This window comes from Electrona antarctica, assembly GCF_951216825.1.
Source record: "Electrona antarctica genome assembly, chromosome: 22".
NCBI lineage: Eukaryota > Metazoa > Chordata > Actinopteri > Myctophiformes > Myctophidae > Electrona > Electrona antarctica.
Genome location: NC_136805.1, coordinates 23,445,291 through 23,457,790, shown reverse-complemented (window position 1 = coordinate 23,457,790; position 12,500 = coordinate 23,445,291).

Below are 12,500 nucleotides of genomic sequence, written 5' to 3'. Positions count from 1 at the left end.
GAGAGCGAGAGAGAGAGGGAGAGAGAGAGAGAGATTGGCTATGTCCTGCTGAACATTGCCTACCTTTGTCCCACTGGTTCCAGTTGTACATTCTATTAAGACTCTGTCATTTGACCATCAGTAGAGTGCCAGGGTCCAGCGCTAACGACCAACGGGCTAATACCGCGCATACAACAGGGAAGGCACAGGGACAATACATGTTTTCTTGGCTGAGCAGCTTGCGTCTGCCCCATTATTGAAGCAAATGGGCCGCACATTAGCTGCCACCCACAATTAGATGGGGATCTATAATCAGCGTAGGTGGGGGGTAGGGGGGGATTTGTGAAACAGGGGAAAGCAAAGCAAAGCAGCAAATGTGGACCTACTGTGTTTTTGGCAGATTTCAAGGTGACGTTGGTTTGTGACCAATGGTGGTGGTGGGTGGGGGTGGAAGGTGAATTCTAAATTTGCAATGGAAAAAGGTTTGTCGGACCAGGTTGGCTGCTCAACCAGGCAGTACACATCATGCCACATAAGCACAGTCCAATGCTGCGCCTGATGTCATGGGTTTGAATCCTTGTGAAAATCTGTCCTCGCTTCTGTTCTGTCGCTCCACTATTGTCTCTTTTCATAGTCTCTTCTATATCTATTAAGGCAGACAGAGAAATAATCAGACATGTGACTGACTGTGAATATATATATATATATATATATATATATATATATATATATATTCACAGTCAGTCAGTCAGAGAAATAATCAGATCATGTGACTGACTGTGAATATATATATATATATATATATATATATATATATATGCCTTTATTAAGGCAGCAACAAAAAATAAAGGAAAATGCCAGAGGGTCACACTTATCTGGTACATTTTTCCATTTTTGTTCAGCGTAGGAATGTCTTAAGATGTCTGAACCCGTTCTTTGGAATCAAGAGCAGAAAAAGATGACATGATTTATTTCACAGTGTAGAGATGTATGTATACACGATTGTGCATCACATTCTTCTGTTCTGGCGATTTATAAATTAGGCTTAAGTCATCAGCTGTGATAATTACTGCTGTGTGTACCGTACAAGGGCTATATGAGTCTGTTATATTGTAATGAACATAATTAGAATAACCGTGACACCTTTGTTTAGCTTCTCCTCACTTTTCTATCGCTCTCTTTCACTCGCGTTCCGCTTCTAATTTCTCTCACATACTGTCTCTCTCTCACTCACTCACGCACGCACTCACGCACGCACGCACGCACGCACGCACGCACGCACGCACGCACGCACGCGCACACACACACACACACACACTCACACCCTGTCTGAAATACCGCCCAATCTGGCCATAAATCCAGTGTGTTTTTAAAAGGCCAGACTCATAAAGAGGAGAGGTGACAGAGCAGCACTGATGGGTCAATATGACCCCCATCCCTACTGAACACACACATGTGCGTGCGCGCGCACACACACACACACACACAGAGTTCAAATGCGTGCATTCGCGCATGCACACATACATACGCACACACCAATATACAACTAGAGATCAAATACTCTCCTCTCACACACACACACACACACACACACACACACAGACACGCACGCACACACACGCGCAGACATACAGTATGCATCCACACTCGCATCCATACGCATATTCCCCTGTAGGGCCGGTGTGTTGAATGGTGCAGACTGTTAGCTGTGTGTTTGACTGGAACAGAGTGACTGTGTGGATTCATGCTGGCTCTCCTCTATTAAACCCCACTATAAGGCTCACTGTGTATGGGAGCTCTGACACTCCTGCCCACCCATATGATCTATGGCCTGTGTGTGTGTGTGTGTGTGTGTGTGTGTGTGTGTGTGTGTGTGTGTGTGTGTGTGTGTGTGTGTGTGTGTGTGTGTGTGTGCGTGTGCGCGTGCGCGCGCGCTCATGTGCAGAAAACTACAGTACCTGCTCTCAAGATCTGTTGCTTGTAGGGGTATGATGAAGACTATGAACACTGTGTGTGTGTGTGTGTGTGTGTGTGTGTGTGTGTGTGTGTGTGTGTGTGTGTGTGTGTGTGTGTGTGTGTGTGTGTGTGTGTGTGTGTGTGTGTGTGTGTGTGTGTGTGTGTGTGTGTGTGTGTGTGTGTGTGTGTGTGTGAGCAGCGTACGTTTACATTTGTGACTGAGCATGTACATGTCTGCACGCAGCTGTGTGCTTCAGGAGCTTAGCTTGGCACACACACACAGTGGGGGAGGGAATTCCTTCAGTTTTTGGCCAGAGAAGGAGGTCGGTCTCACGGGTGACTCGCAATGGCTGAGAGAATCTGGGATGTGGGAGCGATAATTTACACTCGGCCTCGGTATGAGCGCTCCGACTGAAGGCGGCTCAGTAAGTGGCGGAAGCCTGCTGGCCCGTATATCTCCAGTTAATTGACGTCGCTGGAGCTCTGTGCGAGCAGCTTATGAGGCCTCCCAATTCACACCAGCATAGCGTCACAATGCTGGCAGGTTCTGAGCCAGGTTCAATGAAAAGTCTATGGAGAGGAGCCTCTCTGTGATTTTCCACAGCATTAGGGCGCTCGACACCAAGCATGGCATCAAACCTGAGAAAACCTCTCCACTTTGCTGCTAATGCACTAGTGTCCAAACAATCATAGCCCCTCTCTTACCCGGTGCTACCAGGGACAGAAATATTCTCCCCATTCTTCAGAGATTGGACCGTACCGCATTAAGCGACAACATGTGGCCCCATGGGGGGCCCTGATACATTAAGCTGGGTTGCTCAACATGTGGCCCCTGGTAGGACTATTATCATAGCTGAGCCCTGAACTGTGTGTGCCAAGTTTGGTGTGGATTGGAGCTTTGACAACATGTGACTTGGGTGACTAGTGACTACTCTCATAGTAGGCGTGATGCAACATGTTGGGAGCCTTTAGGTCTGTGTTTTTCGCCATGCAATGCCATCATGCAGCGGAACATAAATTAGGCTTGATGTATGGACCATAGTACCATAGTACAACGTGTTGCTTTCCAACAAAAACAGATTTTCAAACTTACGCCAGTTCTTGTCGGCAAGTGACACCATTGTGTCGTGGCAGCGGTGGCCGAACGGATAGCGGCGCGGTCTAGATACCGGAAGGTTCCCAGTTCGAACCAGCCGTCCGACACGTTAAAAATTACCACCGCTGAAATGCCCTTGAACAAGGCATCAACCACTACGATGAAATGTGTTCTATGAGCAGGGCCTGGCTGGAAACAAGTTCTTGAGCTTAGCCCAGATACCCTGGGTAAATATAGATTTCATTTCATTTCATTTCATTTCATTTCATTTCATTTCATTTCATTTGTATAAGCCCTATTTATACTTTAATTACTTCAAATGCTAAATGTTTTGCTTATAATGACATGCCGAAAATAGGGACTCCAGGTTGAATTTGGTTAAGAAGCAGAGTGTCCCTTCCCTCCTTCCTTCCCTCTCATTCCATAATTTTCTTTTTTCAGCCCTCTGTAACTTTCCCACTGGTTTTCCTGTTGAGAGGGAACCTTGTTTTCTATGGCTCTCTCCGCTGCTACCGACATCATTAGGATTTAGGACTGGCACTTATCACCTCAGACAGCAAAGTCATTACCTGCTGCTGAATATCTGCATTGAAAAGTTAGTTTTATATATATATTTTTTTCCATAGCATTTTTCTGGTTTCCTAGGCTATAGATAGTGCACAATGGAGATGGGAAAACAAAGGGCACTGAGGGAGGGTGAAATATAACAAAGCCAGAGTTGACCTTGCGATGTTGTGAGTACATGGCGTGCCAGTTTGTATACATACAATTGTTGGTTTAGTCTAAGTTGAGATGTTTTTCAGCTACTTGGCATGAATGTAAGAATGATGGTATTGTGCTGATAAACGTCCCTGAACTGTCCGAACAGACATCAGAGAAACAGACACATGACATTGACAACGGTCAGACTAGTCAGACTCAAATCCAAGACAGAAAAGTAGATATGTGTGAAGTGCTCTAAGTTACTTAGAAGTGGCTGAAACTCATTAGGATATTGAAAACTATACATTTGTTTTAGGTTTTTTGCCAGATTTGTCAAAAGTCGTGGCTTTTATCATTTGTGAGTCTGGTTACCTAATTCAGACAATAGTATCAGACTTATAAGTGTAGCATGTTGTAGAACAGTTTAGAGAATTGGTTATCAACGCAGGGGTCTGTGGACCCCCTCGGGTCCTTGAGTGAGGGGGCTCCAGTTGGTCCCCACCTTAATGATTGATACTAGGGGCGGCTGTGGCTCAGGAGGTAGAGCAGGTCGTCCAATGATCCGTGGGTCGGAGGTTCGAATCCCGGCTCCTCCTGTCCACATGTCGAAGTGTCCTTGGGCAAGACACTGAACCCTACATTGCCTCCAATGAGTCGGTCGGTGTGAGCTCGCCACCATTGGTGTGTGAATGTGGGAAGTGAGGACGCTGGCGTCGACTGTTCGCCGCTTCACCTCCCAATGTATGAATGAATGAACCATTGTAAAGCGCTTTGGGCACTTGGAAAAGCGCTATAAAAATGCAATTCATTATTATTATTATTATTCATTAGTCTCCATCGTTATACATGTACAATAGAGAAGAAAAAAAAACTAAACTATTTTAATCACACCAAGTGCAAATGGCACATGTACCAGATCAAATCATGTGTAAACAATAAAAACAAATATTTTAAGATTGCAGGGCCCCCAGACATAATAAATAAATAAAATTGGGGTTGGGTTGGCTGTACCATAACACGTTAAATTGGGGATCCTACCGATCCTTAAAATGTAAAAGGTTGAGAATCACTGTCTGGTATAGAGGGACCAGTCCCTCAGCTTGGCTTGAGGGCACGTTCACAAGTTTAGAGCACAAAAACACAGGGATGAGACTTAACTCAAACATGACCTAGCTGCTTCACATGTCCAGTAGGCCCAGCACATGTGCAACTACGTTTTTTTTTTTTTTTTAAATATCATGAACACACAGGCCCATAAGATGTCATATGCGTACATATATGTTATTCCATTTTCCCTTCCACTCAGCTATTTCTACATGATAACATCTGTGTGTGTGTCATACACAGTGCTATGTCAATGTGTATGGATGACCGCGAAGCAGCTGGTGGATGATCCATGGTAGCTGCATGGGTCTTTGTGGGACAGAGAGGAACGCACTGAAGTGCGTTTCCCGATAAACAGGAAATATCTCTTTAATAGCAGTAAGTAAATAAGAGACAGACACAGGCATTCATCAGCCAGCGCCAACTTAGGACAGATGCACACAAGATATGGATGTCGTTTGTACCTCCTAAATCCACAGCAGCCGCTCACAGTACACGTGCACGCACGTATACACAGACACGCGTAAACTTAAAGCGGCTCATTGTTGAGGGGGACAGGACGAAGGCTGACAAAATGTGCACACTTTCAAGAATTTTCTTCATCTTTCTCTATCCTCTCAAAGACATTTTATCCTCACAGGGAAAGAACACACACACACAACTGTCTTTTATGCAATTTTCTCTCATTCCGCTCACTCCTGTTTTCTTCTCAAATGATTCTCTCTCTCTCTCTCTCTCTCTCTCTCTCTCTCTCCTCTTCTCTTCTCTGTTCTCTCTTCCTCTTGCTTTCTTCTCTTCTCATCAAGATTCAGCTGTGTAATTCTCTCTCTCTCTGAGGACTCCATTGATATTTCCCTCCCTGCATGTTTGGGAAACATCAGCTAGGAGAGAGAGAAAGAGAGAGGGAGGGAGGGGGGGAGAGAGAAGAGAGAGAGAGAGAGAGAGAGAGAGAGAGAGAGAGAGAGAGAGAGAGAGAGAGAGAGAGAGAGAGAGCAAAGAGGAACCAGAATAAAAAGGACAATAAATAAAATTATATTGCATGAAACAGAACAAAGAGATCAAGGAATCAAGACACAGAGAGAAGCAGGGAGAGCAGAGCAGAGCATGGCTCTCTACAGTGGCTTCAGAAGAAAGGGACACGGGCTCTCTTTGTGATTCTATCTCTTTTTGAAGCGTGGAGAGACAAGGGAGCAGCTATTTACTGGAGGTCCACATAATGGCCACTTTTATTTACTTTCCCCCATTTAGCCTGTGCCAAGGACTCGCCGCTCCATGGGACAACCCCCCCCCCCCCCCCCCCCCCCCCCCGCATAAAGTAGTCAAAGCGTTCCCCTGTGCATGTGTGTTAGCGGGTGCACGTGCGCGTGCGTGCATGCACACAGTAAAATCCTCAATCCTCAATTTAACTTTGGGGTAAAAATGGACCCAAAATGGACCTGGACGATTGTTACAGTCTCTGCATGTGCAATCTCATATGAGCTGTGTGTGTGTGTGCGTGTGCGTGTGCGTGTGTGCGTGCGCTGACGTCTTCATGTCTATCTGATTTTGTGTGTGATTTGCTGATATCCAAGCAGCCAACTACCTAGTTAGTCCTAAATGAGCAGAGCAGATATGTATCCTCTGTGCAACATGTGGCTACATTTATGTATGACCTGCCTTTACCCCCCCTCCCTCCCTAAGGCTACACAAACACACACACACACACACACACACACACACACACACACACACACACACACACACACACACACACACACACACACACACACACACACACACACACACACACACACTAAAAGCCCTTTTCTGACATCTGAAAGGTCACCGGTCCTATCCAGACTCTGATCAAGTTGACCCCTGGCTGTCCTGAGGCGAGTGTGACAAGCCACTAGCCACTGGAGCACGGAGCGGCCCAAAACTCACCCGTACTTAAAGGGACATTTCGCCCATGTCTTGTCCCGTTAAATTTGATCGATTGTCCAAGTGAGATATGCAGAGTCCGCACTGCATTTTTGATTGTTTTGAATTCAGTGGACCAGTTATGCGAAGCAACACAATGTTTTGTAGCCTACAAAAAGAAAAAAATGCATTGGATTTTTTTGGGTGAAATTTTTGCAGTTATATCATACTGTACATACAGTACATCTGCATCCTGTACCTTAACGACTGGATTTCTCTACTGGGATCATTAAAGTTAAACTTCTATCATCTATCATCTTTTCGTTTTGTCTTATATGCGTAATAATTCAACCTTAGTTACAGTGCAGTGACATGCTCCTTTTACACTATACGCCTCAGCTCTCTAAGCAGCCTGCATGTACCACGGTTCCTAGCTCCGTTTGTAACCTCTGTATCTACGCTGCATCACTTAGCTCGGAGATGAGGTTCTGTGAAAAGCTATCCCTGCGCTGGTAGAATTGGAGTCTGGTAGAGCCCGTCGACAAGTAGTGGATTAAAACCCTTTCGCAGTATTTATTTCAAAAAGTAAAGGTATCGTTGGGTAGATACAGTTGAAAAACTTAACATAGGCCCCTAATATTTTAACTGAGGCATGGTTTTGTCAGCCAGTACGATTTGTTTCCCCGGTTTTCCCAATGCAATCTTACGGAAGCAGTACTGCGCATGCGTTTGAACTGCGTTTGAACTGGACTACATTTTTATTTAAGCCTGATTTAAGCGGTTGTTTTGATGCCTCAGTTAAAATGTTAGGGGCCTAAGTTTTTCAACTGTATCTACCTATCGATACCTTTACTTTTTGAAATAAATACTTCGAAAGGGTTTTAATTCACTACTTGTCGACGGGCTCTACCAGACTCCAATTCTACCAGCAGGGATAGCTTTTCTCTGAACCTCATCTCGTGGCTAAGTGCAGCAGCAGCGTAGATATAGAGGTTCTGAATGGAGCTACACGGTTCCTAGCATTCAACTGCTGACCTTTAGCCACAGCGGTCTTATTACCAGACCACAGATGAAGTCTGTAGCTCTGGGGCGTCCCTTTAAAACATAATAAAATATACTATCTGTACAGCCTCCACTCTACATTTTCTTTCCTTTTTAAGTTTTTTTTCCTTTCTATTCTTTTTTTCTTTCCCCCTGTGCTATTTTTAAGATTTGGCATTTGGTGGAAACAGGCTTTCATTTGGGCCAAGTCCCCTCTCTTGAAGCACGCTTGTTCAGTCGCTCATTGTGAGCAGCAGGGAAAGGGGGGGGGGGGGGGGGGGGGGGGGATCACACAGTGAAGGCGATCACAAGACATGGGGGGGGGGGACAAGAGAGAGTCCAACTGTGTGTGTGTTTGTACTATGTCGCTGTCTGGTTGTGTTCTCTCTGTCTTTCTTTCTCTCACTCAAACACTGTTGCTGCTGCCCGTCTGGTAGTGCAGGCCTCTGTCTCTCCCTCGTTCTTTCTCTCTCTCTCTCTCACCCTCACTCTTCTCGCTCTAATGTCTGTCTAGTCTTTTTAGTGCCGTGTCTCGTGATGGCAGCGATATGGTGAGGCCCCCCCCCCATCCTTTGCCCTGTCTGCCTGGTGCTTCGAGTAGGGGGCTGCTAGCTTCCTGCATTCAAAAACAAATAAGCTGCCATATAAAGATCATCCCTCATTTCTCCTGCAGTCACTCAGACGCCCCCTCCCCCCCCCCCGACCCCTGTCACGCACATGCACGTACTGAGTCACACACAGTCGCACACCCATTCACGCACACACACACACACACACACACACACTCACACTCACACACACACACACACACACACACACACACACACACACACACACACACACACACACACACACACACACATACTCTTGCATATAGACACACATATACACACACAGGCGCACACACAGCTGCATGTGCGCTAAAACATGCACATGTACTTCCATACCTTGCCAATCACTAACATACCAATCCTATCCCTTCAAAGTCCTTATGTGCTCCATAGAATTCCCAAACCACATGCACAGATATGCTGCCTAGATGTTGTGTATGAACACACACACACACACACACACACACACACACACACACACACACATGCAGGCGTGCACTGGCGGCTAACATCTGTAAGGGATTTGTACAGTGAGATGATACCCAATAATAAATAATGTGAACATTTGAAACTCATTTCGGTCCCCCTCTGTGTGACCCCAAACAAGGTTATAAGGTGTGTGTGTGTGTGCGTGTGTGTGTGTGCGTGTGTGTGTGTGTGTGTGTGTGTGTGTGTGTGTGTGTGTGTGTGTGTGTGCATGTGCGTGTGTGTGTGTGTGTGTGTGTGTGTGTGCACGTGTTTGATTATGTGTGTGTGTGTGTGTGTGTGTGTGTGTGTGTGTGTATGCGCACGCACACGTGTTTGATTATGTTTGTGTGTGTGTGTGCACGTGTTTGATTATGTGTGTGTGGGTGTGTGTGTGTGTGTGTGTGTGCGCACGCGTGCGCACGCACACGTGTTTGATTATGTTTGTGTCTGTGTGTGTGTGTGTCATACACAGCCGTTTGCCTGTGTGTGTATGTGCATGCGTGTATATTAGAAGAGGCCAATAATTAAACACACTGCTTGAGGCGCGCACACGCCAAAGTTTGTGTAAGTGTATTATTCATGCATGTCTATGTTATGACGAATCATAGATCGCCTGTATCCCACAGGTGTTCCCGTTTACTGATGACCTTGCCTCACCAGGCTCCCCGTGTCCCCTCTATCACCCTTTACCCAATCCCAACCTTCAAACAATAGAAGGAAGGGGGGGGGGGGGGGGGGGGGGGGGACACTGTAAAGCCTCATACACTCAATTGATTCCCCATCATGTGGATCCTTTAATTGATTTAGTTAATCTGATTTCGACAATATGAGGCTGATTTGATTTCAGACTCCTATAGCAATCCCCTCCCTCAAATCCTCATCCACGTGCAGTTCGGTGTGCGGCCAGTAGGGGGCGGGCGCGGTCGTCCTTTTGACTCCCCAATGCAGGAGCGTCAGGAGGAGAGCGGCTCGTCCATGATGTTCTCAGGTCAACTCACACTCAGCCCTCCGAGGAACTCGACGAGCCAGTTCAGCTGACTCACAATTCTGCTCTTCACCGATGCGAGCGAGGGTGTGTGTGTGCGTGTGTGTGCGTGTGAAATCTTTGTGGAGGATGAAGTTTAGTCTGAGCCTACTGACGTGTGTCCTTGTGGGTTTCTCGTCCAACCGTTTCTCCTCGTCCTTATATTCCACCTCACCCCCTCATGTGACCTCTTGCTCCCTCTCTGCCTTCTCATGACGACTTGTTGAATATTTCTTTGCTGTCATGGTAACGCCGGTTTAGTTTGAGAAGCCTTGAAGGAATCATAGATATAGATAGACAGGCCTTCTATCATCGGCTGCTGTCACCTGACCTCACTCTGAACCCATATGTAGGCCTATACACATGAGTGTACACTTATGAGGGTGAGGTCATGATGTCATTACTGTGTGTGTGTGTGTGTGTGTGTGTGTGTGTGTGTGTGTGTGTGTGTGTGTGCGCGTGTGTGTGCGTTGCTCTGCATTTGATGTCATTGCTTTGTGAATGTATGTGAATTTGCAAAGGAGTGAGGCCATTCCTTTACACTGTACAGGCCTTATGAGATGCTCGACACATTTTATGTCATTATGTGTGTTTGTATGTGCACGCACACACACACACACACACACACACACACACACACACACACACACAAGCACATTTTTATGTGACTGCATTTGTGAATTAGGGCAAGTTGAGAGGCGTGGGCTCCTGCACATTCATAAACACACACGTGTGTGAGTGTTTCTCTTCATCTATTTCATGGAGAGGACGGGGGAGGGGAGAGAGGGAGGGGTGGCATATGACATGATGTCAGCTGAGAGTATGTGTGTGTGTGTGGCGGGGGGGGGGGGGGGCAGCAAGAGGGAGTAAATGTGACCCTGTGAACCCCCCTATGCATGCGCGTGCACACACACACACACACACACCTTCACATCTGGTTTGGCCATCGTTCCCACTCTCAATTGACGTGCCCCTCCCCCAACACACACATGCACGAACGCAGGCACACACACACACACACACACACACACACACACACACACACACACACACACACACGCACACATGCATGCACACACATTAATTCCCCCCATAGTGCTATGGTCTCCCCTCTCACTCTTTCTCTATCACTGGCAAAGTAAACCCACCACGTGAGAGTGATGAATGGGGTATCCTGCACCGGAAACACACGTTACAGACCCCCCCCCCCCCCCACACACACACACACACACCCTCCCTCCGCCACTATTCTCATCAATGTTTACCAACTCTCCATCTTAACCTCCCCCTTTTTGAAATTAATTTCCAGAGCCCATTCGATACATTCTCTCTCTGTTGCCTTCATCTCTACTTGTCTGTCTTCTCTCTCTCTCTCTCTCTCTCTCTCTCTCTCTCTCTCTCTCTCTCTGTACCACCACCATCACCAGCTTCTTCTCCTCGTCCTCCTCAGTTCCTCTTGTCTCTCTTCTTTTCTTTTCTCCTCTCCTGGCCCTCGTGACCTCCTGTGTCTTCTTCCGTCCTCCCTGGCCAGCACACCTGCCCCCCTCGTCTGGCCTCGACGTAGCTCTGTGCCTCTCTGTCTCCCTGTCAGTCCCAACCATACACACCGCACGCACGCACAGTACAGTACACACGCAGTACACACGCAGTACACACACACACACACTCAGCAAAGCGCCATCATTGCTGGCATGTAAGTCCAGCAATTCCCACTGTTGTTGCTGTGTGTGTGTGTGTGTGTGTGTGTGTGTGTGTGTGTGTGTGTGTGTGTGTGTGTGTGTGTGTGTGTGTGTGTGTGTGTGTGTGTGTGTGTGTGTGTGCGAGAGTGAGACAGAGGGATTTCGACAGAGACTGTAATTTTCTAATTATGTCATACGTCATAAACACACACCTGCCGGTTGTGGGCGTTATATGCTGCTGTTTCCATATTTTTCATGGATATCAATAAAATAGATATATTCTTCTGTAATTGTTTGTGTGTGTGTGTCGTGTGTATTGTATAGGCGTGTAGGCTACAATGCATATAACACAAAGAAAATACTGAAATTAATGTATCCTTTAACTCTTTATTTGCAAGTGTTAAACACAACATATTAACATAAGTGTACGCCTGCATGGTAAACAACATAAAATACAATGTGAAAATATAACACCTAGGCTATATAGCATCACATAAATTTAGCATGGCAAATTACATTATTATATATCACATGTAGGCTTTCACTAGACATCACATATACATTTGACCAGAGGGGGTCTCAAAGCAGCCATTGGAAATATTGAAACTGCAGGTGGTCCATAAGCAATTAAATAAAGCATCACGGCTCTTCTTTTAACTCCTCCACACCCGAGACAGAAAGAGAAATTGTGTGTGTGTGTGTGAGTGTGTGTGTGTGTGTGTGTGTGTGTGTGTGTGTGTGTGTGTGTGTGTGTGTGTGTGTGTGTGTGTGTGTGTGTGTTATAGGGCGTACTGCATCTCAAAATTAGAAATTCAAAAAGCGATGAAATGGTTGATAGGGTTTGTTCTCCTTTTTTCCAGAACACCAACATAATGTTAAATATATATATATAAATATAACAATTTTCATTCACTGTCAAAACATTTGTGCTGGAATTAAAC